Source organism: Meles meles, chromosome 5 (assembly GCF_922984935.1).
Source record: "Meles meles chromosome 5, mMelMel3.1 paternal haplotype, whole genome shotgun sequence".
Classification (NCBI taxonomy): domain Eukaryota; kingdom Metazoa; phylum Chordata; class Mammalia; order Carnivora; family Mustelidae; genus Meles; species Meles meles.
In genome coordinates this window covers 95,171,674-95,199,196 of record NC_060070.1, presented here as the reverse complement: position 1 = coordinate 95,199,196, position 27,523 = coordinate 95,171,674, and the positions used below count along the sequence as shown (strand labels likewise).

General features: G+C 45.7%; 1 protein-coding gene across 7 annotated transcripts in view; it reads left to right on the top strand.

Moving 5' to 3' along the window:
• Positions 1-27,523, top strand: part of ADGRF5 (adhesion G protein-coupled receptor F5) — a 96,300-nt gene that overhangs the window by 8,192 nt on the left and 60,585 nt on the right. For 2 of the 7 annotated variants that reach the window (XM_046005214.1, XM_046005210.1), the window contains exon 1: positions 20,378-20,659. The exons of 1 other annotated variant lie outside the window; for it this stretch is intronic. The gene's annotated coding sequence lies outside the window, so the exon portion shown is untranslated. Of the gene's footprint in view, positions 1-17,014; positions 17,157-20,376; positions 20,660-27,523 lie in introns of those variants that run through there. 4 more of the 7 variants (XM_046005217.1, XM_046005216.1, XM_046005212.1 and 1 more) reach the window with 3 other exon arrangements.

Here is a 27,523-nt window from a genome sequence, read left to right as displayed (position 1 = left end):
CCTTCATGCACACACACACGCACGCATGCACGCACATATCACTCCCAGGAGATAGCTTTGCCTTCCCAGAGGAAATAACTCCCTTGCTTTCTCACACCATCTCCACGAAAGGATCAGCTTCAACACCCATCTCTTCCTCCTCCTTTCCTGTCTCAAGAGATGACCTTTCCCACATCCAGAGCTCTGCTCCCCTCCCCTTCCCATCCCCCCCACCGCCCCCAGTGGCCTCACTATTCCCCTCTCTGATTGATTCATCTCATTATCCTCGAATTCTACTCAGGTCCTTCTCACTTCAAAACGATAGGAACAGCAAATCTTCCACAACCCCATACTGCTCCTCCATCTTCCTTTTCTTTTGCCAAATACATTTTTGAAGAATTTTGGATGTGTCCATCTTCATGTCATCACCAAGCACTCAGCCCGCAAACCACAGGGTTCTGCCCCCACCACCCGCCCTCCCCGGTACATGCTGAAGAATGCGCTTGCCCAGATTCTCTTTAACGTCCATGTCCCTGAACCCGTCGCATTTCCTTGCCCAAGACACCTGTTGTTGATTACGGCCTCCCCCAGTCTGGTCCCTGCTTGCTGGGACCCCACAGTCTCCCTCCTGCTTCTCTCGCTGAGCCTTCCCCCGTTTTCTTTGTCGGTCCTTCCCTCCTGCTGTGCCCTCACCTGATGGCTGTGATCTGGACCACCTTCACTTCTCCACCCGCACCACCTCCCTGCCACACTCTATTCCTCTGTCTAAAGTCCTCTTTCCTCCTTTCTCTGTCAACTAAACATGGGCCGTCCGGAGCCCCTTTTAAATGTTACCCAGCAACTTGATTTGAGGCCCCCCCATCCACGGGCAGAACTCTCCTCTCTTCCAGCTGTTCGCATAGCACTTCCCCAATCCTCTGCTAGAGGCCTTGTGTATTTGCATTCACAGCGATCGTTCTCCTGCACTTTCTCCCAGGAGGCAGGGATGCCATCTTACTCATCTTTTTATTCCTGGCCCCTGGCATGGTACCGGGCACAGCAGGTTTTCAAGCAATGTTTGATAGGAAATCGGGAAAGTAGAAGTGTCCTTTCACGGACATTTTGGTAAACCCTTATCCCTGAGCTTGAATAACACCTGTATTATTTCGCGATGGCTGTATTGAGAAGCTTTGATATTTTAAGAAGATTTATTTATTTATTTGACAGAGATCACAAGTAGGCAGAGCAGCAGGCAGAGAAAGAGAGGGAGAGGGAGATGTAGGCTCCCTGCTGAGCAAACAGGCCAGTGTGGGGCTCAATCTTAGGACCCCACGATCATAACCTGAGCCGAAGGCAGAGGCTTAACCCACTGAGCCACCCAGGTGCCCCAAGAAGCTTTGATTTTAATATAATTTTTTACAAGATTTATTTATTTGAGAGAGTGAGAGAGGAGGGGAGGGGCAAAGGGAGAGGAAGAGAGAGCATCTCCAGCAGGCTCCCCTTTGAGCATGGAGCCCGACTAGCGGCTCAATCCCAGAACCCCGAGATCATGACCTGAACTGAAATCAAGCCTGGCAAATCAAGAGTCAAGTGTCCAACCGACTGAGCCACCCAGGCACCCCTGTTTTTAATGTAATTTTTTAAAACTAAGCTATGCACATTTAAGAAACTAACAATACTTCACTTTTTCCCAAAACTGAAATCACAATTCTTAACACTTCTTATTTAAGGTTTCAATCCCTGTTTAAACGACAACTTGGACTTCATGTTGAATTTAAATTTCCCCTTGGGGAGAGTTTCTGAATGTGTCATGAATGACCGTGTATTTTCATGCACCTGGAGTGGGGTGGCCGTGTTGGAGCAGGACCAAGAGTTTGCCAAGGTCGCCGCCGCTTCCTTGGGAAGCGGGTGTTATGTAAACTGCACCTGCAGAAGCCAGAGATCGATTTGCACAGTTGTCTGCAGGAGGACTGGGGAGGCCCCGGGAGAATGAGCCTGAGCCGAGTCCCTGCAGAATCCAGCCGACCTGCTGTCTCCCAGGAGCTTGCAGGGCAGGTCAGTGCTTCAAGGACAGAGCCTGAGGCTGGCCCAGCTCTGCATCCTCCCTGGGGCCAAGAGGAGAGAATAGGTGAACAGTTCTCTATTTTGAAGAATCTCAACCCTTTAAAATCTCTGTATTGGGTTTTTTTGATAATGTGTGTAAAATATTAGTACACGAGAACTACCCATCACCCGCAGACCAACGGAACAGAACACGGATCAAAATGCAGATTGCCGGGCCCCGCCCAGACCTATTCCCACCTGTGTGTGCAGGCAGGTGGGCATGGGGGCTGGGAAGGGGACAGTCTGCAGAGTACGGGCTTTTCAAATAGCACGTGAGATGATGCTTCCAAGATCTGATGCACATTGAGCTGTGCATAAGTCACAATATTTAGAAAGTATCTGCCAGCTTGTGTTGAGAAAAGCATTGATGCTGATGGCATAGGGGGCCCCTCCCTGCATTCCTCTGGTGGGTTAATAGTTTTGTCATCTGGGCTCATCTTTGCAGGGACCGTGTTCCTGTCAAAGTTGTAACCCTTCTCTGAGCCTCAAGTTTGGAGGAGAATCCTACACGGCTTTGTACCATTGCTCACACCATCACGTGTTTAACTTTTGGTGTGTTTACGTCTTGGCAGCTTGTTTAGGGCACAATAGAGTGCAGGGACAGGAGCGGGGTTTGGAGTTCAGATTCTGCCCCAAATTCTTCCGTTTGTTTGCCCTCAAGTCTGCATAGTTTTTTGTGGTTTTTTTTTTTTCTTAAGATTTTATTCATTTATTTGACAGAAAGAGATCACAAGTAGGCAGAGAGGCAGGCAGAGAGAGAGGGGAAAGCAGGCTCCCCGCTGACCAGAGACCCCGATGCGGGGCTTGATCCCAGGACCCTGAGATCATGACCTGAGCCGAAGGCAGAGGCTTAACCCACTGAGCCACCCAGCCGCCCCTAAAATCTCTATAGTTTTTAAATGAGGCTTGGCAAATTGATGGACTGCCCTAAGCCTCCCTTTCTCAGATGGGAATAGCTAAGGAGTTCATAGATTGTTGTGAAAATTAAATGACATCGTGCATGAACCATTTCTTTAAAAGTGCTCAGCCCAGACCCTGTGATGGAGTTGGTTCTCCCCCAGAGGCAGCGATTAATAATAAAAACAAAAGTATCATCGACCCTGGCAACTGAGGAACAGAGAGATTACATAATTTACCCGAATTTACATAGCTAGTAAGTGGTAGAACTCGGACTTGAACCCAGGTACTCTGGTGCCAGATCCCACGCTCTTGACCTCTTGGAGCACCTCCGATCGTGCGCTCACCAGCAATGAGCACTGGCCTACTCTGTGCCCAATGCTATGCTAGGTGCCAGGCATTCCACATTCCACAGTAGACAGATGGGGTCCTGCCTTGGGGGTGAGAGTGAGGAAAACAGGGATCACAAATAGACCATTCCAGCGCAGTTCAGTAAGGGCTTTGACAGAGGGCTGTGAGGGGCAGAGGTGTACACACAACTAGAGGAAGTCAGAGACAGCCTCTTGCAGGGAATGACCTTGACTTGGACCTTGAAGGACAATGGGAGTTAGACGAGTGAACATGGAGGAAGGAGGCGGTTCTGGGCAGAGGCTGGAGAACACAGTGGTTGCAGGGCACTGAGGGGCTTCAAGGGGAGAGAAGAAGATGAGGACAAAGTGGCAGAGGGAGTTAAAGCTGGATAAGTAGGCAGAAGCCTTACGGTTAAGGGTTTTAGTTGAAGGTAATTTGTCATTTGGAGAAAAGGAAAGACTCTCCATGAACTAAGCCAGCAGCTCCCCTATCTGTCAATGTTTCTCTAAACAAACGTGAAACTTTTGATTCACCAGGCCTTGGCCTGGGGACCAGGCAACAGTATTTTTCTTAAAAAAAAATAAAAAATAAAAAAAAAATCATGTTCTATCTCAGTGGTTATTAAACTTTTGTGTACCTCAGAATCACCTCGGAGAGCTTGTTTTAACGCTGATCACTGGGCCTACTCCCCAGGATTTTTGGAACCTGGAGGTCTGGGTGGTCTCAAGAATTGGCATTTCTAACAAATTCCCAAGTGGTGTTCATGCTACTGGTCTGTGGTCCTGTAGAGCAGAATCTCCAATCACATAGTCAAGAACTTAGGCTTAATTACTTATTTGTGTAATTCTTTTTTTTAAATTAAATTCAATTTAGTTAACATACAGTGTTTCATTAGTTTCGGGGTAGAGTTTAATGATTTATTAGTTGCATATAACATGCAGTGCTCATTACATCATATCCCCACCCTAATATCCATCACCCAGTTCCCCCATCCCCCCATCCCCACCCCTCCAGCAACCCTCAGTTCCTTCTCTATAATTAAGAGTCTCTTAATGGTTTGCCTTCCTCTGTTTTCATCTTATTTTATTTTTCCTTCCCTTCTTCTATGTTCATCTGTTTTGTGTGATTCTTTTTTTAAAAAAAGGAAAGGTTTTGTGTTGTTTAAAGATTTTATTCATTTATTTGTCAGAGAGAGAGAGAGCACAAGTAGGGGAGCGGCAGGAGGAGGGAGAAGCAGGCTTTCCACTAAACAAGGAGCCCAAAGCAGGACTTGATTTCAGGACCTTGGGATTGAGATCTGAGCTGAAGGAAGATGCTTAACCCACTGAGCCAGCCAGACATCTCTGTTTTGTGTGATTCTTAAGCTGTATTAAAATCTGAAAATTCCTGCAAGGAAGAATGACTAAATCTCTTACCTTCTTTTCTCTAATGTTTCTTTAACTTTTGAATATTTCTGTAGTTGAAGAAAATTTAATCCAAATATTCCCAAAATTCTGGTTGATTTTGATCCATAAGTGCTCAAAATATGGTGACTTGTACGTTTCATTGGAATTTCAAAAATCAACCTTTGAAACTTCTGTTTGCAAAGCAGGAAGTCGCTTGTTGCCCAGAGCAAACACTTCAGGTGAAGGGTTTGCCCGTTTGGAGGCCTTTAGAGACTCAGCTTTTGAGCGTGTTTCTCTACCTTTTAAAACAGTGCAATTCTGAGTCTTTACAGAATGGGCTGTGGATGTGGAAATAGGCGATTGGTGTCTTTGAGTGTAGCCAGCTGCCTAAGAGCAACATATATCCCGATGGTTGTTATTTCCTCCTTGATAGATAAAGCAGGAAGAGGCTGGGAAACGCAAAGTCACCCCAGACAAGGGAGGAGTGAAAGGATGGACGGAGGAGAAAGGATCTTGGAAGTTTCATGTTTCTCTTCGCTTACCAAACCAAACAAAACCGGAAAACCTACCTTTTTTTTTTTTTTTTTTAAAGATTTTATCTATTTATTTGACAGAGAGAGATCACAAGTAGGCAGAGAGGCAGGCAGAGAGAGAGGAGGAAGCAGGCTCCCCGTGGAGCAGAGAGCCCGATGCGGGACTCGATCCCAGGACCCTGAGATCATGACCTGAGCCGAAGGCAGCGGCTTAAACCACTGAGCCACCCAGGCACCCGGAAAACTTACCTTTTTAAATGTCATAGTCACAAACTAAATTTTCCACACCAAAGATTTAGAAGAAAAAGGTAGATGTGAAAAATAGTGGCCAGATTAACAATGATTAACATGAGTGATGGATCCAAGTGAGAGTCCAGGAACAGAAGCAAATACAAGTCACAAAAAAACAAGTTTTCGGTGAGGGTTTGATGACCCACCTAGTAGCTTAAATTCCTCTATTTATAGTATTAAAATGCAAACACCATTCTGGATATCTGGGAGCATCTGGACATCCTCATCCATCCAAAGCAGATTCAATTCCATTAACACTCTCTGTTGCCAGTAGAAGAAATGGGCTAAATGTACATTTTAGGATTTTTTTCGAGCCTACCCAATTTTGCTCCTTAGTTTATCGATGGAAAAAATTAACTCTGCCTTCCGTATCCTCCCAACAAAATTCAACATTTAATGAAAGTCACCTATGAGTTTTGAAGTGATGAGTTTGAAGGGAAGTTACTAAAAATAATTGAAATTAACAGTAATTGTATAAAAAGGAAATAAGCAGAAATGACTTTCATTGAACCCAAGAAGCAATAAATATGTACTGGTGTGCTCTTTCTCCTAATTTAATTTCTACATAGGGATTTTAGTTGAAGTCCCCCAGATTTATCAGTATGGTTGTCTGCTCAGTTGCTCTGAGCGCCCCCCCAAGCCCTTGGGGGAGTCACTGCCCTCCCATTTCCTGATGTCCCCACCACACCTTTGTGCTACCTCAGTCTCAACCCCAGCCTGCACTCAACCCATACAGGTGGACCTTGGCCAGTCAACACGCATGAAAGCAAGACTTCCACCCTTACAGGTAGAAAAAGTCACACACACACACACATACACATACACGCATACCTTATTGCCCTTACTCTGCTTTATGTTGCTACACAGCATTTTTGCACATCTGATATATAATTTATGTTTATTGTCTATATTACTGGCAGAAGAGAAATGGCAGTGTCAAAGGCTAACTGGAAAACCGTAATTAGTTAAGTCAACAGAGCACGAGCAGGCATCATGAAGCCCGTGGTTGCCCCCCACAGGCAAGGAGGTTGATGCTAGGGTGTCAGAGAAGCCTGGCAAAACCTGTGGCTAAGGTAGAGGAAGTTCCCAGAATTAGGCAGAGGGTGGAGGACTGCAGCCTGGCAAGGAAAGTAGGGAGCAAATACCTGGCTCCCCTTTCTTTCCATCCTGCAGTCTCCTGCTGGGACCTCCCCCTTTCCCATTCTTTCCATTGCCCTCCAAGATGACAAGGCACTGCAGGATGTGGGGTTGGCCTCCTGGGCACAGAGCAGGGGAGAGAAGGATGGAGGGGGCACCGGGAAGCTTGCCAGCACTCTTGGCCAACTAGATCATAAACTCCTACAGGACCCCTGTTTTAGTTACGGCTTATCTCCAGCGGGTGAGTCTGGAGCATTGGTTTTCATCAGTATTTGCTGAATGAATGAATGGATGATGCATGGGTTTAGAAGAAGCAACATGTGCAAAGAGGATCTGAGTAACATGGAGTGTGTGAGGTGAATCCACGCGCCGTCGCTATTACCATATTTAAATCTATCCTTGTTCATAGTGCTTTCATGGAAAGGGATATTTTGAAGGGCAGGCAGACCTGGAAGAAAAGCATGAGAGGATAGCTGGCATTGCATGCATTTTATACTAAGAAGTTATTTGGAAGTTCACTTTATACATTTCTAAAATCTTGCTCGCCGCGCAGCCAGGTTTGACAAAGGAGAGATGGCCCCCAGTGCTGTCCATCCAGCAGCACAACAACCATGATCTGAAAGTGATGCTCTGGAATCCACAGACGCTGGAGTCCTGGATGGGGTTCAGCCCCAGCCAACCCACCCCAGGCAGGACATGGGGCCTCAGACATGAGGCAAGTTCTGTGTTCCATCCTCTCCAAATCAACTCTAAGACAGAGTTTTATTCTCCCCCCTCTTTTTTAAAATATAAATTCAATTAGCAAACTTATAGTACATCATTAGTTTCAGATGTAGTGTTCAGTAATTTACCAGTTGCGTAAATACCCAGTGCTCATTACATCACTTAATACCATCGCTCAGTTACACCATCCCTCCAACCCCCTTTTGTTTGATTCCTACGGTTAAGAGTCTCTTATGGTTTCTCTCTCTCTCTCTGATTTCTTCCCATTCAGTTTTTCCTCCCTTCCCCTATGATCCTCTGCGCTGTTTCTTAATATTTCACTTATGAGTGAAAGCATGTGCTAATTGTCTTTTTCTGCTTGGCTTATTTGGCTCAGCATAATCGTTTCCAGCTCCATCCATGTCGATGTAAATGGCAAGAGTTCATCCTTTTTCATGGCTGAGTAATATTCCATTGTGTATATGAGCCATATGAAATGGAGTTTCTAGTCTGTAACATGGGACAACAATTGCTCCTCCCTTACAGAGTTGCGGGGCTCGCTCAGGGCTTGACCCTCACTGCCTGATGGGGTGTAAGCAGTAGTAACCAGAAGGATCATTTCTTGTGCAAGATGCAGTCTTTAATCTCAAAAGTGGAAAGTGGAAGTCAGGGCAGAGGCTCGGCTTTCTGTGCCGGAGCCATTCCTGTGTGTTCTTGATCAGAGAGGAGGTCAGAAGGTAATAGGATGGCCGGCCCTGGAGGACGGCTTCACCCCTGGCCCCAAGCAGGGCTTCCTGCTTCCTTCCTTCAAGTCAAGTGAAGTTGAAGCTGGTTTCCCTTCTGACCCCTGGTCAGAGTCGCACACCGCCCTTTTTTTTAGGTGGTCTGGGGAGGGGGGCGGTGCTCAGAACTGTGCTGAGAAAGAGGAGTGTATGGTTCTTCCTTCCTCTGGCCGGGGAGCAGTCTCCAGATGGAGCTGAAGTGAGCAGCAGGTGCGGACCTCGGGGAAGGGGAAAGGCGAGGTCAGCTTCCCCTGGAGGAGATGGGAAATGCCTTAGTGAGTCCTGGCATTTACATGGGCTTTCTTCTCTGGCTCTGCCCCACTTTTCTGTCCTAGTCACTTCCTCCACCCGCTTTGGGTCTGTATCTCTGAAACCACTGCTCCCAGGTTAAACAGATGAGGCTCGTGAATGAAGAGAGAAGGAGCGACCCTCAGACCCCAAGTTATCACTTGGGGTGATAACAGGTTATCACAAGTTATCACACCAGGCTTGTGTGAGGATCTTGCAAGAGACCCCCTGGAACTGGGGGCCCCCGAGGGTGGCATGTGAGGAGAGGATCCCCTAGTTGCAGGCAATAAGTGGTATGCAACCTGTAGAGAATGTAAAATCGATGATAAAACCAACTAAAAGCCTTTTAAAATATTATCACTGCACAGTAGCAATTCCAAACACTGTCAGTGACAAAATGCCCTTCCTAGAAAATCTTGTGTTGGTCTAACTTCTAGACAAGGGCTACCATCACTGGTGAATTCCAGTAATATAAGCTCCTGATGATCAGACTTTCATTCCTTTTTTTAAAATAAAGATTGTGTCCTACATTGAAGTTAATCTGCTAAGGGCGCCTGGGTGGCTCAGTGGGTTAAAGCCTCTGCCTTTGGCTTGGGTCATGATCCCAGGATGCTGGGATCGAGTCCCACATCGGGCTCTCTGCTCAGCAGGGAGCCCGCTTCCTCCTTTCCCTCTGCCTGCCTCTCTGCCTACTTGTGATCTCTGCCTGTCAAATAAATAAATAAAATCTTTAAAAAAAAAAGAAGTTAATCTGCTAAAACCTCAGTCATACAGTGACTCCAAACGCAAAGGATCTCAGCTGCACGTGCTTATTTCCTTTTAAGTGTCTGAGCTTGTTTGAAGTGACTCTAGTCCTTGGGCGTGACATGTCCCCACATTTGAACAGAGATTAAAAACAAACAAGGTAGGGGCCCCTGTGTGGCTCATTGGGTTCAGCCTCTGCCTTTGGCTTGGGTCATGATCCCAGGGTCCTGGGATCTAGCCCCGCATCAGGATCTGTCTGCCTCTCTGCCTACTTGTGATCTCTCTCTCCATCAAATAAATAAAATCCTTAAAAAAAGATAAATTAGAATAAGCTTTTTAAAATATAAAAAATAAATAAATAAGGTTAGCACAGTGGTTGTATAGACCAAGAAGTGGAACAGAAGCTGATTCAACTCTGTTATTCTTTGGAACCACCTGAAGTTTTTATTTGCATTAAAAAAAATTTTTTTTAAAGATTTTATTTATTTATTTGACAGACAGAGATCACAAGTAGGCAGAGAAGCAGGCGGGGGGTGGGGGCGGGAGGGCGGGAAGCAGGCTCCCTGCAGAGCAGAAAGCCCGATGTGGGGCTCGATCCCAGGACCCTGAGATCATGATCTGAGCCGAAGGCAGAGGCTTAACCCACTGAGCCACCCAGGTGCCCTTGCATTTAAAATTTTAAACAGTGAAGGGCTTGCCTGGGTGGCTCAGTCGGTTAAGCATCCAACTCTTCATTTCAGCTCAGGTCATGATCTCAGGGTCCTGGGACTGAGTCCCACGTTGGGCTCTGAGCTCAGCGAGTAGTCTACTTGGGATTAGCTCCCTTTCCCTACCTAGGTGCTCACTCGATCTCTCTCTCTCTTTCGTAAATATATCTTTGAAATTAAAAAAAAGTAAATGAATAAAAAAGATTAAATCCATGATGTAGAATACAACCCACAAATTACACTCTTTTCATTTGGCAGGTACAAAACTTACCTCCCCCTTACATGTTTTATTGAATTTTAATATTGTAGAGTGAAATGTTTTCTTTTTTCGCCATTCTAAATCTGAATAATTTCATCAAGAAAATAAGGGTTATTACTGAAAATAACTTTCTCACACACAAGAGGGAGGAGTCAGTAAGAGATGTGGTGATGTTAACTATGCTCGATGCCTCCGTGGCCTAGAATTCCCAGCACTGACGGCCGTGTGTGTGTGTGTGTGTGTGTGTGTGTTAGCGGGTTTAGGGATCCAGCTCTCTCTTTTCTTGGTTCCTGGAAATTTTCATTTTAAACATAGATCTCTGCTCAAGTATTGTTCCTGTTAGTGCACATGAATAATCCCTGGGCAGGCACCTGATGTAGAAGGTGACTCTAGAACTTGTGAAGGGACAATATCGGAGCACTTCTAACTGACTAGCAAGTGGTCCGGGGGCCAGAGGTCATTCATAAGAGTGCCCATATTTAGCAAGAGCTCAGCAGGTTCAAATAAACAGCCCCAGACAGAACACCTGAAGTGTGTACACATACTGTCCAGTAAAGCACAAAGACCAGATCCTGATGGCCCGGATGAAAATGGAAAGTTGAACAGCATTAGAGGAATTCAGGAAAAGACTAAAAATAATACGTGGTTTTTTTCCCTCTGTTAATGTTCCCGGTCAAATGAGGCAAATTTAAGGGGTGTGGGCCTGGAATAATCATGTAATTGTTGATATGTAGCTGTGGTTCTGTGTGCTGTGTATTAGGTCTAAAAATAATTTAGTGGTCCCTAGAGGCAAACTTTAATTCGTAGAAGGCAACGTAGCTAGGAGAGGTTTTGAACTTGGACCCCTTGTTGTCTGGGATGGGCCATTTGAGTTGTGGGGGGGATGGGTAACTTCCACGAAAGAGGGTGACTGTGTACCTGACAGTAGGCCATTTCGAAAGGCAGTAGCAACCACCATGAGCACCTTTCCCCTAATCTCTTACCCATCTCTTCCTGAAAAACTCAAAAAGTACAGGCTAGACTCCAGGGCACCCTGCCTTTGGGTTCACCCAACTCAACTACCAGGCCGACTAGAAGCTTGGACAGACTCTGAGTTTGCCATAACGGTGTGGGAAATGGGAACAGATCAGTGAGTAAACAGGGTGCCAAAGCGGTGTTGTATCCACGGCTTAGATTTGAGGAGACAGGAAGTCGATAAATCTACGCATAAGCCACTCAAAGTGAACAACTAAGGCTTTTCCCCACCATTAAAACAAACAAGTTTTTTTGAACAGGAGCCATTTTCCTGAGTAATACACACTATCTGGGAATTATGGGCCCTTAACATTTTCTTTAAAAATAATTTACCACAGGGGCGTGTGGGTGGCATAGTGGTTAGACATCTGACTCTTGATTTCAGCTCAGGTCATGAGCTCAGGGTCCTGGGATCGAGCCCCACGTCGGGCTCCCTGCTCAACACTCCATCTGTTTGTCTTCCTCCCCCTCTGCTCCTCCCCTCGATTACGCTCTCTCTCTCTTTCAAATAAATAAATAAAATCTAAAAAAAAAAAAATAATTCACTACAGGTCATTTAAAATGTGGTGTCCTCGGTCTAACAAGACATTGCTAAGCGTGGAGTATTTGGGTTCCCCAAAGCTCAGTCATGAGTTCTGTTGTTTTCTCAGTGTTCCACATCTCTGTGCTTTTCAAAGGCACATTCTTCCTTTCCCCAGGGAGTTGAACTTAAGAAGTTTTGATTAATTTTCGTTTTTGCTTCATTTTCCATTCTCACCACTGCTGCCCCAATTTTATGCTTCTCCTCAGCAGGGCTGAATTTCAGAGGCTTTGTTGTTCTTCATAGACATAGGCGTCAGCCAGTCTTTCTGATTTCTTTCTCAAGCGAACACTGTCTTTGTGCCTGGCATATTATATATTCTTGAAAGGATATTTTAAAAGAATGCATTATTCTTTTGAAGATTTGGGAGAAGTGTTAGTCCAGGGACATAATTGTTAGATTATGTGATGTAGAGCCAGGAGTGGTGACTCTGGACGAGGTGAGACGTACACTTGTGTCGGGGGCGAGTGTTACCACAAAGTGGCCTTCTGTGGCTGACCAGAGCTGGTATTGTCCTATTAGTGTTACCTCCATATTGCAGGTCTTGGCAATTTTACTGAGCACCGGTTATGTGCCAGGGATTTCCAGCTCTACTTCAGAAATTCCTTCCACTCTTAGGCCAAGATGGTGGAGTTCCTTCCCGTCCATGTAGGGGGACCCCTGTAACTCTATTAACAAGCAGGACATCATGCAGGAGGGGGCATTATTGTGCACAGTATTAGCAAAACCATGCTGGGACTTTGCTTTTGGAAGTATTGGATTCCCCCGATAGTGTGTCTCTGGACCATCATGGTGCCATTGACTGTACTTTCGGTTCATCTACATTCCAACATGTTAGAAAGAATTGCTTAACTTTCTCCCATGAAAGAATATAGGTATTGGAAAAATTGGTCTACTTTATGATTTAGGGCATCATTTCAAACACTACTTAAGTTGTGAACCGAGCATGATAAAGAAAAGTATACAAGTTTAACTCAGGTATAATATCATCTCTTTCTCTACTCAGAAATCACCACTAAAGCCCTACCTGTATGACGCACTTGTCCCAATTTAGAAGTAGGAGGAGAAGGATCTGCACAGTATCCAGTGGGGGTGGGGTGAGGACACGCGCCGGCACAAGTTGGTGAAAGTCCTGCATGGGAAGATAGAAGGTCTAAATTCCAGTCCTGGCTCTGACACTGATGGGTGTTGTGACCTTGGTCACCTCCCAATGTTCCTCCGCCACTAGATAGTCGGGATGAATGATCAGTGGACGCCCGCATATAACATTCTTTGATTCTTACTCTTCTCCTGGCATGTGTGACTCCTCCATTCCTATTTCTCTAGTGGTTTTGGCATCATGGCTGTTCACCAGTCAACTTCAGAGGAAGTGCCGCGGCCCTGAAAACAGTAGAGAGTGATGGCATCTGAATGGGAGTTGCCCTCACAGGGACAGGGTTTTGCGAGTCCAAACTCGGGGCTGTCACATGTTTGCAGAGGACACTCTCTGCTACCTGAGGTACCTGATATCTGCTGATGCAGATCAGAGACACAAGAAAGGAGCAGAGGTTAGAACAGGAGCGACGGCCCAGTGTGCATGGACAGAAGAAGATGTGCACTGTAGAGGAAATAAAGCTTCCTTCTAAATAGATTTCTGCCAAGACCAAGAGAGGAAGGGATACACATGTCCTCAAATAGCCTGCTCTTCACCATGATGCCGACAGAAGTGGTGAGCAGTGGGGGGAGGGCAGAAGGAGGAGGGATCCATGATGAATTTAGTCAATCAATGACTGACCTCCTGTCCATCATAGCTGGATGTGTGGGTGACATATGTCACAGTGGGGGCATCAGCAAGCACTTCCGGTTATATGAATAGTGTGTCACCTGTGTGAACTGAAGACGAACCTGAAGGCTGGGGATGACTCCCAGGCCATTGATGTCAACCCTCCCCAAGGAAAGGCCAATAAAGGTGATGACAACTCTATGGAGCCACGTCCTGAATCTGCCTCCATTTCCCCATGAGCTGTCCTTCCTTCTTCTGGGAAAATGTAGGAGAGGTAATGCTGGATGTGGAGTCCAAAATAGCGTTCCATGCGGGGTGTGCTTTGGATTTCTGAGAGAAGCCAGAACCATCTCTGGGAGCCTAAAAAGGCAGGTACAGTGAGGCTGTCAACTGTAACTAATTAGTTCAAAAGATGGAAGCTTTGGAATCTTCCATAGCAAAGTAATATAACTCTCTGGGAAATATATGCACAAAGAAGGTGTAATAACTCTGTTTATCTGTCTGTTGGTGGAATAGGCTCAGGAACAGTAAAGTGCAGATTAAACCTGAGAGGCTCTAGCTGAGTGCAAATATGACCGACTCCAATTAACAGGGACTCTGCCAAGATATACACACAAAAGATAAGAATAAGACCATTTGTATACTATAAAACTGCCCAATTATTTGTTGGTTCCTTCCTTGCATAAGGACAGGTCAGTGCCAGAGGGAAATTTTCCTGGCCTTGATATAGAAACACCAAAAGAGAGCTGACCCTCGGCTGCAGGGGGTCAAAAGGGTTACCCACATCTGGTTGTAAGATTAAAAAAAAAAACAGGGTTTATTCTGCCAAGAAGTGGAGGTGGGAGGGTTTTGCAAGTTGAACCATTGTGCACTTTTGTACATACTTCTGCTGTGTATGTACTAACGCTGTAACATACACAACTTTGTATGTTACACTTTCAAATACTGTTGTTTAGTGAACAAACTAGGCATCTCTGCCCTGCAGGAGCTTCCATGCTAGTGAAATAGGTGGAAGGTAGAAACAGACAATAAACAAAACAAATAATAAGTACATTATAGGGCATGAGAGGTCATACGCGGTATGGGAAAAAAATAGTCAGAGAAGGAGAATTGGGAAATATGAAATAGGGCAGTTAGCAGAGACCTCAGTTAGAAAGCATTGTTTGGACAAAGGTGAGAATGAGATGAGGGAGGGACACGCAAGGATATCTCGGCAAAGAATGTTCCAAGTAGAGGGGCGCCTGGGTGGTTCAGTGGGTTAAGCCTCTGCCTTCGGCTCAGGTCATGATCTCAGGGTCCTGGGATCGAGCCCCACATCGGGCTCTCTGCTCAGCAGGGAGCTTGCTTCCCCTCTCCCTCTGCCTGCTGCTCTGCCTGCTTGTGATCTCTCTCTCTATCAAATAAATAAAATAAAATCTTTAAAAAAAAAAAAAAAAAAGAATGTTCCAAGTAGAGAGCGCAGCAAGTGCAAAGACTCTGAGTTGGAATTGTGCTCGCAAGGAGGCCAGCATGGCTGGAGAGTTGTGAGTGAGGGGACAGAAGTAGGAGAGGAATCAAGGGAAGAAACGGTTGGAGGAGCAGAGGCACGGGGGTGGGGGGAGATGTTGCGGGCCACTGAAGGGCCTTGGCCTTGGACTGTGTGAGGTGAGTATAGGTTAACCTCACACAGTGTACCTTTTATGAAGACCATTCTAACTCTGGTCTTGCACAGAGACCAATTAGAAGCCATAATAATAATGCAACCAAGGGATAATGATGGCTTGATGAGAATGATGGTAATGGAAGGGGCAAGAAATGCCCGGTCATGCACATATTTGGAAGGTAGAGATGATGGGATTTGATGACAGGGAGAGCTCAAGGATGACCCTCAGAGCTGTGGCGTGGGCAACCTGGAAGGATGGCCATGCCCTTTATTAAGATGGGAGAGATGGTTAGAAGAGCTAGTTTGGGAGGGCATATCAGGACCTTAGTTTTGGTCACATTCAGTTTGAGATCTTACTGAATATCCAAGCAGGCAGATATCAAGTAGGCAGTTGGATATGGGTCAGGAATTCAGGAGAGAGGTCCATGATAGAGACGTACATTTGGAAGTTATCAGCACAAAGATTGAACCATGGTGGAGCTCACCTGGGAAATTGGTTTCAGCAAAGAAGAGTTGCAAAGACTGAGCCATCAGACACGCCAATATTAAGAGAGGGAACCAGTAATAGATGAGATGGAGCACTTTCATTTTCTTTTTGCTTTTATTGATCACCTACGATATGTCAGCAGGATACTAGTTGCTAAGCATACAATAAATAAGACTAGTCCCTGTCCTCAAGGTGCTTACAGTCAATGCATTAAAATAATCATTTGGATGCAGTGTGGTAACTGCAAAAAAAGACTTGGACCTGGAATTATGGGTCCAGGGAGAAGGAACACTTGTCCCAGACTGGGAGGGATAGGAGGGTCCTTGGAAGAAATAACACCTATAACTTAAAAGGAGACTAAAAGTTACCAAGGTGAGCAAGAGGAAGGGCTGGGCAGTGAAACAGCCTGGAGCATGCTGGAAATACATGTTAATTTGGTGCCAACATTTCTGCCTGAGAAAACAGCTCTGTATGGAATGAGAGGATATCCTCAAGTCCTAAGAGACAGGTCGCGCCTACAAACACATATAACATGACTGGTGCATTAGTTCCTCTGAAGGTACCACCGCAATCTGGTCAAAGAAGCTTGGGTTTGATGTGCCACTGACTCCAACATCTTAGAATTCAGGAGAAGGGCCTCTGACGCAGCCACTGGAAACCTCAGCCATGACAGGGCAAAGTCTCCCCATCAGCAGCTAATTCTGGGTTGCAGCCGAGACCATATGGTGGTTCCATTTTTTATTTGTCTTTGTTTTCATTGTAAAGTGAGTGGGACCAGCACAGAGTGTTCCTAGCAACAAGCGGGACTGTGGGTGAGAGAGGAATTGCTCTTCAGGGAAGTGAAGGGACAGCCACCTTGACAACACCCCGTTCCATGTCCAAGAGCCAGCTGCGCCCACAGCCCACCCACAACCCAACCCAAGCAGGAAATCTCAGAGCAGTGAGTCCTGGAGCTCACTCTGACCAGTGTTTCTTCAGGCAAGACCTTGGTATTTACAAAAAGAGGAACAAAAAGACTTGGAAATCAAGTTCCCTGACATTGTTAATCTTTTTTAAGTACCAAGATCTGAGAATTTCTCTTTCTCCTCCGGTGCCTTCTAACATGGGGCCACGTTAGAAGGCCATGGGGCATATAGTTTTATCCTACAATTTCTTTTCCAAAGAGGTCTTCCGCCAAAATCCTTTTAGTGTCCTTTACTACCACATTAATGTTCAGTGACCTCCTGGTTTTTCTTCATTCTCCCCCATACAGCCGGTATGATTTATCTACATTTATCCTAACCCACACAAAGGAACCAATCTCATGGCAAAGGCAAGACATATTTCAAAGGCATCTTCAAAGGGCCAATCTCTACTGAGCTAGAGGCAAACCTGGCAGAAAGCAAAGGCGAAGACACGGTCAGATCCATACAGGCAGCCGTATTATTACCGCAAAAATTTCCTTTCCACGGAGGTAATAATAACCAACACTTACACCTGCTTCCTATGTGCCAGGCACTGTTACAAGCATTTTAATCTTCACAGGGACCCAGAGGTAGGTACTATTCTTACTCTAATTTTACCAATGAGGAAACTGAGGCACAGAAAACCGTTGAAGTTCCCCGGAGCTACTGGTGGGCAGATCTGAGGTCCATACTCTCAGCCCCAGGCTCCTCAAGGTTTTCAAGACTTGGGTGCTTTTCCACTATTTATATTTAATATTGTAGATTTTTTTTAAAAAAAAGATCTTATTTATTAATTTGACAAAGAGAGAGAAAGAGATCACAAGTAAGCAGAGAGGCAGGCAGGGGGAGAGGGAAGCAGGCTCCCTGCTGAACAGAGAGCCTGAAGTGGGGCTCGATCCCAGGACCCTGAGATCATGACCTGAGCCTAAGGCAGAGGCTTTAACCCACTGAGCCACCCAGGAGCCCCTAATATTGTAGATTTTCTTAAAAAGATCTTATTTATTTACTTGAGAGAGAGAGCACGGGAGGCGAGAGGTCAGAGGCAGAAGCAGACTTCTGCCGAGCAGGGAGCCCGGTGTGGGACTCGATTCCAGGACTCCAGGATCATGACCTGAGCTGAAGGCGGTCGCTTAACCAACTGAGCCACCCAGGCGCCCTAATATTGTGGATTTTTAATGTAAAAAAGAATCTGGGGGTATCTTTGTCCATTTCCTATATAAAAATAACTTAATATCTCCAATATCCAGCATGGGAAATTATTTTGGAGTATTTTAGAATGCGATTTAAGCCATCTGGCTCTGTGTGTTTTAATGCTCTTCCTTGTATTTTTTTTGTGGGCCAAGATATATATATATATATATAATACATTATCTTATATAATATATAATATATAAGATATATAATACATTATCTTATATAATATATTATATATAATATTATATATATAATATATAAGATATATAATATATTATCTTATATAATATATATATAATATAATACTAAATTATACTAAATTTAGTATTTAGTATAAAATACTAAAGAGTAGTATTTTATATAGACTCAAAAGATTTATTCTTCATTGTGATTCACCACATTACTATTCTTAGCTTTTAGCTACAAACAACAGAAACCCCAGCTGGAACTGGATTACATAATAAGGACTTTTATTGTGCTGCAAAGGGTAAATCCAGAGGTAATGAGCAACCACCGCCAGCCTCACGTCCACGCACATGCCACTGCCCGGCAAGGAGAAGGAGATCAGCCTATTTTAGTCCGATCACGATGCCCTCAGACCCTAGGGAGCAGGCTGCCTTCCGTGGGTTCCCCAGGCAGACTTTGGGCAGGCAGCAAGGAGGAAGTGGGGAGTCAGCGGGGTGGGCAAATACCACATCTCCTGGTGACGATATTGTAGGATTTCTCTGCCTTCAGTGCCCACGGTTCTTGGTCACTCTGCTTTGAAGAATGAAGAGGCAGACCAGACGAGGAGTGGTGGGCAGCAAAGCAGAGTTTATTGAGTAAGAGCACAAAGCTCCTGGAGAGGGAGGGGGGCCCCAGAGGGTTGCCCCTGGAGTTTCTAAGTTTATGGGTTTTTATGAGCTCTTTTGCAGAACTGTCTTAAGCAATCAAGGCATGCTGAGTCGTGCCAGTCAGGGCTTTGACCACGTATCTGTTTAACTGTTAGGTTCCTGTCAACATGCTGATGGTCTTTTTTGCTGACAGCCTTTTTTGCTGACAGCTGGCGGCTTAGGTCTTAACTGCCCCAGGCCCGTGATTTTGACCAATGCCTTGTGGTTAACTGTCTTATTTTAGGCCATTTTGCAGAAGTCATTTCTGCAAAGTCTGCAAAGCAGAATGCTAGTGCGCTCCTGTCTAAGCTGCAAACAGGTTGTCAGTGCTGTTTGATCTTAGCTGTCCTGACTCTGTGTTTTCTTGCTGGGACCCTGGCCCTGACCGCCTAACCGTCCACCCAAGTCCTAACCAGGACATGGAGTGAACTAGAGAGTGTACTTGAGAATCAGCCTCAGAAGTTCGAATGACATTGTGAAGGGTCATCCTCTTTTTTTGTCAAAATTCTTAACTTCCGTCTCAAGCCCGAGTACCACTGGCAGTTGTCAACGTGCCTAAGCATGAGAGTTTTGACCGAATGGAAATGTGGGCTAAAAGGAAAGAGAGGTGGTATGAAACAGGACAAAAGTATGAGCTCGTAGGATTAGAGTCCAGGTCCCCAGAGAGTCCCAAAGAGTTCTCGAGCTCCTCCTCTCTGCCAGGATCTCACTGGAACCTGTAAACTCAGCAGGACTGTTACCCACTCTCACACAAAATAAACCAAGTCTCAGGGAAGCATTGTAATGTGTAAAAGGCCAGATAAATAGAAACCTACGGGGCTACAGTTTGAATCCCTGTAGTCTGACACGGGAGTCCTTGCTCTGACGTTTCAGGGGTTTCTCTAAACACGGTCTGGGGACTGCCTGCATCAGACCCCCCTGAACCCCTTACTTGCAAGACAGATACGTCAACTTCCCCATGGGGCCAGGGTCCGGAGTAGAAACTGACCGTTGCCCACACTAACATGTAAGAACCAGTGAATGATAATCTATTCCTTCTCGTCTGTGTTCTGACCTGGGGCAATTACCGTTTTTCCTTGGGTCCAAGTTTCCTGACATGTAAAATGAGGATGGGTAGGTCACCTCCAGCTCAAAAACTCTGATTACAATTCATCTTTAAACCCATCAACCTGATTGCAGTCTGCCAACCGGCCCTTTTCCATGTTTCTTCTTACCTTGAAATATTAGTGTTGTTATTAAGATGATGTTTTAAGCATCACAGCATTTGAGGCATAAATATCCATAGAGTTTTCCCAGAAATCTGAGAAAACCAGCCATCCCCTTCGTGTGGCAGATTTGAAGGCAGCTCTCTAAAGCCCAGTGCTAGGACTGATGACAGTTTTAGGTCTTCTCATACTCTGCTGGGGAATTTTTTTTTTTTTTAATTTTCTGACTTCTTGACACTGCCAGAAACAAGGACTCATCATTGTTTTCCTCCCACTCTGAAAACACAATCTAATTTAGTGAACATCTTCCGAAGTTCTCAACAAGGCATCCTATACCACCCCTTAGCTCTAACCCATTTGGGGTTTGCTTTGGTTTCATTTTCCTCATTTTTTTCCTTTGGAGAAAGGAAAGCAAGGACGAGGGGCATTGGCCAAACAAGTCTGGCCACTCAGTGGAGAGGTTTCCAGATAAGAAGGATCTGAAGGACTTCCCATGGGCGTAAGGGAAATCGCACACGCCATCCGGGGAAGAGGACCAGGAAATCACTTCTTGTTTTTCAAACAGCAGCGAGCCTCTCACGGATGGCGCTGTGAGGCTCGGAGGACCACGGCAGGGGAGGCGCGGGACAGCGGTGAGGCTGAGCTCGGCACGGAGCTGCCAGTCCTGCCTGAGCCCTCACAATGAATCCTGCTCGGCTTTGCCTTCACCGGGTATAGGTTTTCTTGGAGACCGTGGGGCAGATGGCCTCATAGGGGAAACCTGGATGGTTTTAGGCGTCTGATCAGAGCAGAAGCCAGCCTGGGGACTGCGGTGGCGGACAGGTAACATGTCTTCTGCAGTGGTTCACCTCCCTCTGTAGCAAGACCTCAGGGGCACTCAGTCACTTCGACACTTCTTTTAAGACGTCGCCCAGTTCTGATCCTCTTTGCCTGATTTCCTTCTGTGTGGCTATGACGTGGATGTTGCCTGCATAAAGCATATTTAGTCAAGAGCGTTTGCAGGCTGTTGGCCAAGTTGATGAGACTGTGTTTAGGGAGACTGGTTATCACGTAACCAGCTGGCATCTTTTAAGGGTTTCCTCTATACTAAAGAGCCTTCTTTTTTCTTCCCTTTTCTTTCTTACTTTCTTTCCTCCCTTCCTTTTCTTTTCTTTTCCTCTTTCTTTCCTTTTTTAGTTTTTTTTTGTTTAATGAATTTTCTCATCCCTGAGCCAGAAAATACCTTAAAGACAAGAGCGTTCGTGAAGGCTGCCATGAGTGTGTCCATGGCCAGGCAGCCATGTTGCGGTTGTGCTGACGAAGCAAGAGGCTACATGGTGAACTCTGTCAGCTCCCAGGCAGTCACGGGGACAAGGGGTGATCTCCACAGTGTTCAGCAGTCCCTTCTCACCAATGACGGAGGGGAAGAGTTCACGGTCAGTGCTAGGAAGGAAGATAAGAAAAGTGCCAGCTTTCGGAGATGGGCAGACTTGTCTTGAGCATTCTAGGAGGAGGAGAGTCTCTCTGAAGTGTGGCTTGCTTAAACCGTGTTTCCTTATGCTCTGTAGAAAGCCCCGCCATGTCCTTCACTGGCACTCAGTTTTCCCTTTCATAAAGGGCTCGGGTTTTTGGTCTTTCATATCCAGATTATATCAGTGGCCCATGAATACATTCCTGCTGTAACAATGTCTCGTGCTCTGCAGAGCCCACTCTTTCCTTGTCCTCCCTCAATTACCCCATCCAGAGTGTGTCGCGCGTCTTCCCCGTTGTTTCTGTCTTCTCAGCTCTCAGGAGAGGCCAGGGCACAGAGTACAATAAATTCCCACTGTCTGATTCGTTGATCTGTCTTTAACAGCACCTTCTCTCACTCAAAGATAAAATGTCAAAGGGGGGGGGGTGCGAACAGCACTTTTAGTACTTAGACAAGTACGAAAGAGTTTTACTCATTTTTATCATTACTACTTTTGTGATGATTTTGGCCTCGTCAAGCAATATTAATAATAGTTCCCCATGGGTTAAACTCTAGATTTTCCAACTGGAGGTTTGGCCCTCTCTTGAAGGCTGTCAAAGGCAGCCTTGTTTTGGAAATGAAAGATGAAAAAGAAAGGAAAGGAAGGGGAGGGGAGGGGAGGAGAGGAGAGGAAAAGAGAGGAGAGGAGAGGAAAGGAAAGGAGAGGAGAGTGAATTAGATAGATGGATGAATGGATAGCTAGGTAGCTAACTGGAAGCTAATTAGATTAAGTGGTTGGTCCAGGAAAGATAGGATAGGTGGGAGAGATTTCCCTTTTTATTTAATGGATGATTTTTTGGGGGGGGATGATTTTTTTTTTTTTAACAGATAAGTTCACTTTTAACCTCTTCTAGCCTTCTGTAAAAAAGGCTTTTCCCCCCCATACAATGTTATGAGACAAGTGAAGAATTAAAAATCACTATGAACAAGTTGGTATGGGTCATGGAGAGAGAAGGTTTGGAAAGAAGTTACATATAGGCACTGTCAAATCCAAGAGTAATTACAAAATACTTTCAGGTTTTTTTTTTTGGTAATTTCTTGGCCTTCTCAAGGTTTCTCTAGCCCAAACAAGAAGGCCACTTGGGCCTGCCAAATTTGGACATTCTGTAGTGCTTCTTAAGCGTCCTATTAAATTTGCCAGCCTGGATACCTCTCCCAGGTCTGGCTAATCTAATTAAGCTCTTCACTGTACAGCAGGGCACTAGCCCTGGCAGAGACCGGCCCCTTCTTTCACTCCACCACAGGAGAAGCAGATGTCCTATCTCGTTTTATGAAACACAAAAATGAAAGGTTCAGAGACCGAATGGTTTGCCCAGCATCACACAACAGATCTTTTGGGAGCACCTAGATATGAAAAAAACCCAGGTCTCTGGCTTTCCAACCCCATTTTTGGGCAATAAGGTGAGGATGGGAAGCATGTTTAATAGAGAATTAACTGGTTGGCTGGATCCTGTCAGCTCTGGAGCAACATGGATTCCCAGGTTTGCTGGAATTCTGTAAATAGATCAAACTATTGCCTGGACTAGATTTTTGCAGATTCCAACACTTGCTGTCCATTGGTATCACCCCAGAAATTAACAAGAAAAGAAAAATGCCTAGGCACATCCCTGGAACAACAAAATCAGAATCTCTGGGCATTGTATATATTTTTTAATCTCTGAAGTAATTCTCTCATATAGCTAGTTGTAAGAGATAAAGTGGGTAATTGGAGAAGCAGAAGCAACCCTTCTTCATGTGCCTGAGAAGCTGGGGCCGGGATTGCCAGCGCTGTGAGCACGTGAGCAATGTGTATTAGGATTCTGGCTGCTGCTGCCTAGGACAGAAGCAGACCCATCTCACGCTTGCATGTGAGAATGCAGAGTTTCCAGCTCCCCGACAAGGGCGATGCCACACCCCTGACTTCACTGCAAATAGACTGGTCCTTGCGGATTTTTCAAAACCCAGATTAAATGTTCTAGGTAAACAGGATGTGCTCGTCTAGTGCCAAATGATTATGGGGCCATCCATTTTATTCCACGTGACTTTAACATGGGTGTCCCAATCCCCAGAAAGAGAAGAAAGACTGAAATACTAATTATGCTTTGTGTGAACCGCCACTTTCTGGACGGATCTGCATATGGATAGACAATAAATCAGGGTTGTTTTTAAATCATAAAACGTGCCCCTAGAATCCTCTCATCTCCCCACCGACATCTCTCAATATAGTTCAAGCTAGTGTGGCTCCTCGCTGTCATGTTTGTGTCCCATGTAGAGTGCTGGGAAGGGCTCTCTCAGCTTACATCCATGTCCCTGGTGCCCATGAGTTTTGGCACATATTAGATGCTGCAGGAAGGCCTGTTGGCCAAAATATCTGCATGGGCTGTAGGTACACTATGAATTCACAAGTTATTTACCCCCTCGGCGTTTCAACTCACATTGCATGATTCCGGTCCTGAAGGTTCAATAACTGACATCTTGCCTATTTCCTAAAAATCATCCCCTAAGTGAAAACCTTCAGAGGCAGAGTTTGGAGGAAACATTTGTGCTGTGTAGACTTGCTAAGTGCTAGGGAATTACCGAGGCAAAGAATCCTCTCCTTTAGTTAATGTACACGCATTTTTTTTTTGGTTGTTGTTTATTTGTTTGTTTTTTAAGATTTTATTTATTTAAAAGAGAGAGAGAGAGAGAGCATGAACTGGGAGGAAAGGCCGAGGTTCAGACTCACCTGGTAAGCAGAGAGCCTCATGTAGGGCTCCATCCCAGGACCCTGGGATCATGATCCGAGCCAAAGGCAGACACTTAACTGACTGAGCCACCCAGGTGCCCCAGTTAGCTCATGCACATAACAGGAGGCAACACATAGGCATTGGGAATTTTAATAATAACTGGTAATATTTGCTGAGCACTTACTATGTGCCATGCTGCTTGGTGCTTTGCAAAGACTGTTAACTCAGTTAGTTGTTCAATAACCTATACAGCAGGCGCTATTACAGTAGCAGTCTTATTGATGAAGGGACACGTGGTTGTAAGTAAGTTGCCTGAGACACGCAAAAGCAGCAACTAGTGTAGTCAGGACTGCAGCTAAGACAGTCTGACTTAAGAGTCATGCCTAATGACGATGTTGTGCTATGACACTCACAAGAGCACTGCAGAAGGATCTGCACAGCAGAGACTTGCAGGGCAGTCGGGAGAAAGACGCATCTCTGGAGGAGACGAGAACAGCCGCAGTGTGCTCTAAAGACGAAGAGTTCAGACTTTGGCAATAGAATTACTATTTTACCGTGTGACCTGGGGTGTGTTATTTAATTTACTCATGCCTCAGTTCCTTCACCTGTAAAGTGGGGGACCACGGTAGTTTTACCAATATAGGATTTGAGGATTAAATGAGCCAAGAGCTCGCAGAGTGCTTAGTCTCATGCCTGGTATGTAGCAAGAGCTTGATAAATGACAGTAACTGTTGCTGTTACTGAGGAAATAGCATGATCTGGAAGGAGCAAAGCTCAGAAAGGAGGAATGGGACATTTCAGTGGCCAAGAATGGTTTGAGAAGCAATCCATTTGACCAACATTTACGGTTGGTATTTATGACGCCTTTTGCAAAAGAAGGCACAATGAAAGCTTGTGAGTGGTCTGTCTGTTCTGTATCCAAGTGTGGTGGAAGAAAAATGTGGCAGAGCTGGGTTCACATTGAGGTTGTGGTGATCATGCTCACCAGTAAAGGAGCCCAAATATTCCTCGGTCACTTGAGAAAGTTTGAAGAATTTGAATGCGGTAGACAGCAATCTATGGAAAAGAGCGTTCCATGCAAATGCATCTGCTGATGGTGTGTTGGGTTATTGAGCAGGTGGAGGAAGGAGTGAGGAAGCCCATCCAGGAGATGGCTGCAATCAGCAGGTGTGGGGTGATCATGTCCAAACCAGGGTGGTGGCCAGGGGACAGCAGGCAACAGCAGAGGCAGGGACAGAACTCAGTGGCTGGTTGAGTTGCTGCTTCCTCTCCTGCTCACTACCTGTGGCGTGGTGCATCCGGAAACCCAGAGAGTGAGAGTCCAGTCGTTGGCAAACCTGGGAAGAATAGGTTAGGAGGTAGCAGTGGGAGAGAAGAATGACATTCAGTCTCGGGTGAGCTGAATTTTGGATAGTACAGTTGGGGAGCCCCTCCTGATATGTAGCAAAGAGATCAGGGTGGACATAAAGCTTTGGGAATTTTCATGTAACTTGGTAACTAAGACTACAGAAGTGAGCAAGCTCCTTAAGAGAGAGGGTGTCAAGGGGTGTGAACCAAGGACTCAGGACAGTTTTTGACAGACTAACGGTGGAGCAGTTGCAGATGGGGAGGAGGAGGGAAGGGAGTACAGAGGAGAGAAGGGAGCAGAAGCTGGAGTGATAAGAGACCGGGGCAGGGTTGGGGGAGGTGCTGCAAAGGAAGAGGCGCTAAGTGACTTCAGAAACCAAGATCCCAAGGAGGACAGGGACTCGTGAAGAATGGCATTGATGAACATCTCACTGTCCAGATTAGAGAAATCTTGGAATGTTCATGATTTCTCAGGGTACTGTGTTTTGGGGGGAAAATAATAGTTTTTTCATCTTGAATCATACGCATACTTTATTCTTGAAGTCTAACAGAATCCCTAGAGGGGGACATGAAAATTTCAGAGAAATGAAATCAGTGGCCAAGGACAGCATTGCCTTGTTTCAGGAGACAGAGGGAGTAAGGGATCCTGAAAGCAGGAGACACAGAAAGCTAAGGTGGCCCTGCCAATTCTTAAAATGTTGGAATATTTTAAGTTATGTTGTAAACGGCTGCCTTGAGCTCCAGGAATGCCCAGTGTGGTTCCCACTCACCTCCGCCTCGGACACCCAGCCCTCGGACCCTCCCTCAGACCCTCCCACGGACCTCCCCACTCTCTAGAATTATGGCCTCCAAGCCTCTGCTCCTGCAGAGAGACCAGAGACTGCTCCAGTTGGTTCACTATTATTATGATTAATACTCCAGTATTCTTTTGCATCTCAACTTGCTGAAGGGTAGAACCACAGAACTAGAAGGCTTGCACCCATACCCAAGCCCTCTGATACTCTATCCAGCACAACAGCCAACCACAGGGCTACCCTCCCTTGCCCCTGGAATGCACCCCTGGCATTGTTTTGCCGGGGCTTAGGGAAACCCCTCCACATGGCAAATGAAAGTAGCAAGATAGATGAGATAAGAGCCGATTTAGGAACTTCATGTTTTCATCAAGATGGCAATCTCTTGCTTAAAGGTTAAAACCCTCCAGGGATTTACAACAAGGGAAGAAGTATAAAAGGTTATCAACGCTGCACACATGTGCAGTGTGTTTTGGAAAACTTGACCCCATTGTGTACAAACAAATGTTCCTCTGTAATCTGAGAGTCCTAGCCGCCCCAACACAATGCTCCTGCGGGACCTTAGTTCAAGGCAAGGGAAAATTAAATAGAAAAAAAGTTTTCAAGGCAGTCCTTTAATTGGCATTGTGGTTTGTGTTCGTGTTAAATAAATATTTAGCTTCTCGTTCTGCATGTGCGGGGGATGAATCATCTAATTAAATAATGTCAGCAAAGATAAGTCTTATCGTCTCTGCAGTTGAAAATACAGGTCTGCGAGGGCAGCTCTTAAAGTTACACTTCAGCATTTTTTTTTAAAGATTTTATTTATTTAATTGACAGAGAGAGAGATCGCAAGTAGGTAGAGAGGCAGGCAGAGAGAGAGGAGGAAGCAGGCTCCCTGCGGAGCAGAGAGCTCGATGCGGGGCTCGATCCCAGGACCCTGAGATCATGACCTGAGCCGAAGGCAGCGGCTTAATCCACTGAGCCACCCAGACACCCACACTTCAGCATTTTTTTTTAAAGATTTTATTTATTTATTTGACAGACAGAGATCACAAGTAGGCAGAGAGAGAGAGGCAGAGAGAGAGAAGGGAGGAAGCAGGCTCCCTGCTGAGCAGAGAGCCCGATGCGGGGCTCGATCCCAGGATCCTGGGATCATGACCTGAGCTGAAGGCAGAGGCTTTAACCCACTGAGCCACCCAGGCGCCCCACACTTCAGCATTTTTAATCTGTATTTCTGCAGTTCGGGACAGAGGTTACAGATGGTACCCTGTGCTTCATGGGATGAGCCAAGAGCGATAATCCCAGAAAAACTTGCGATTCCTCTGAAATTTGGTATTACCATTTTGCACATACCATCAAAAGGAATCTGCTT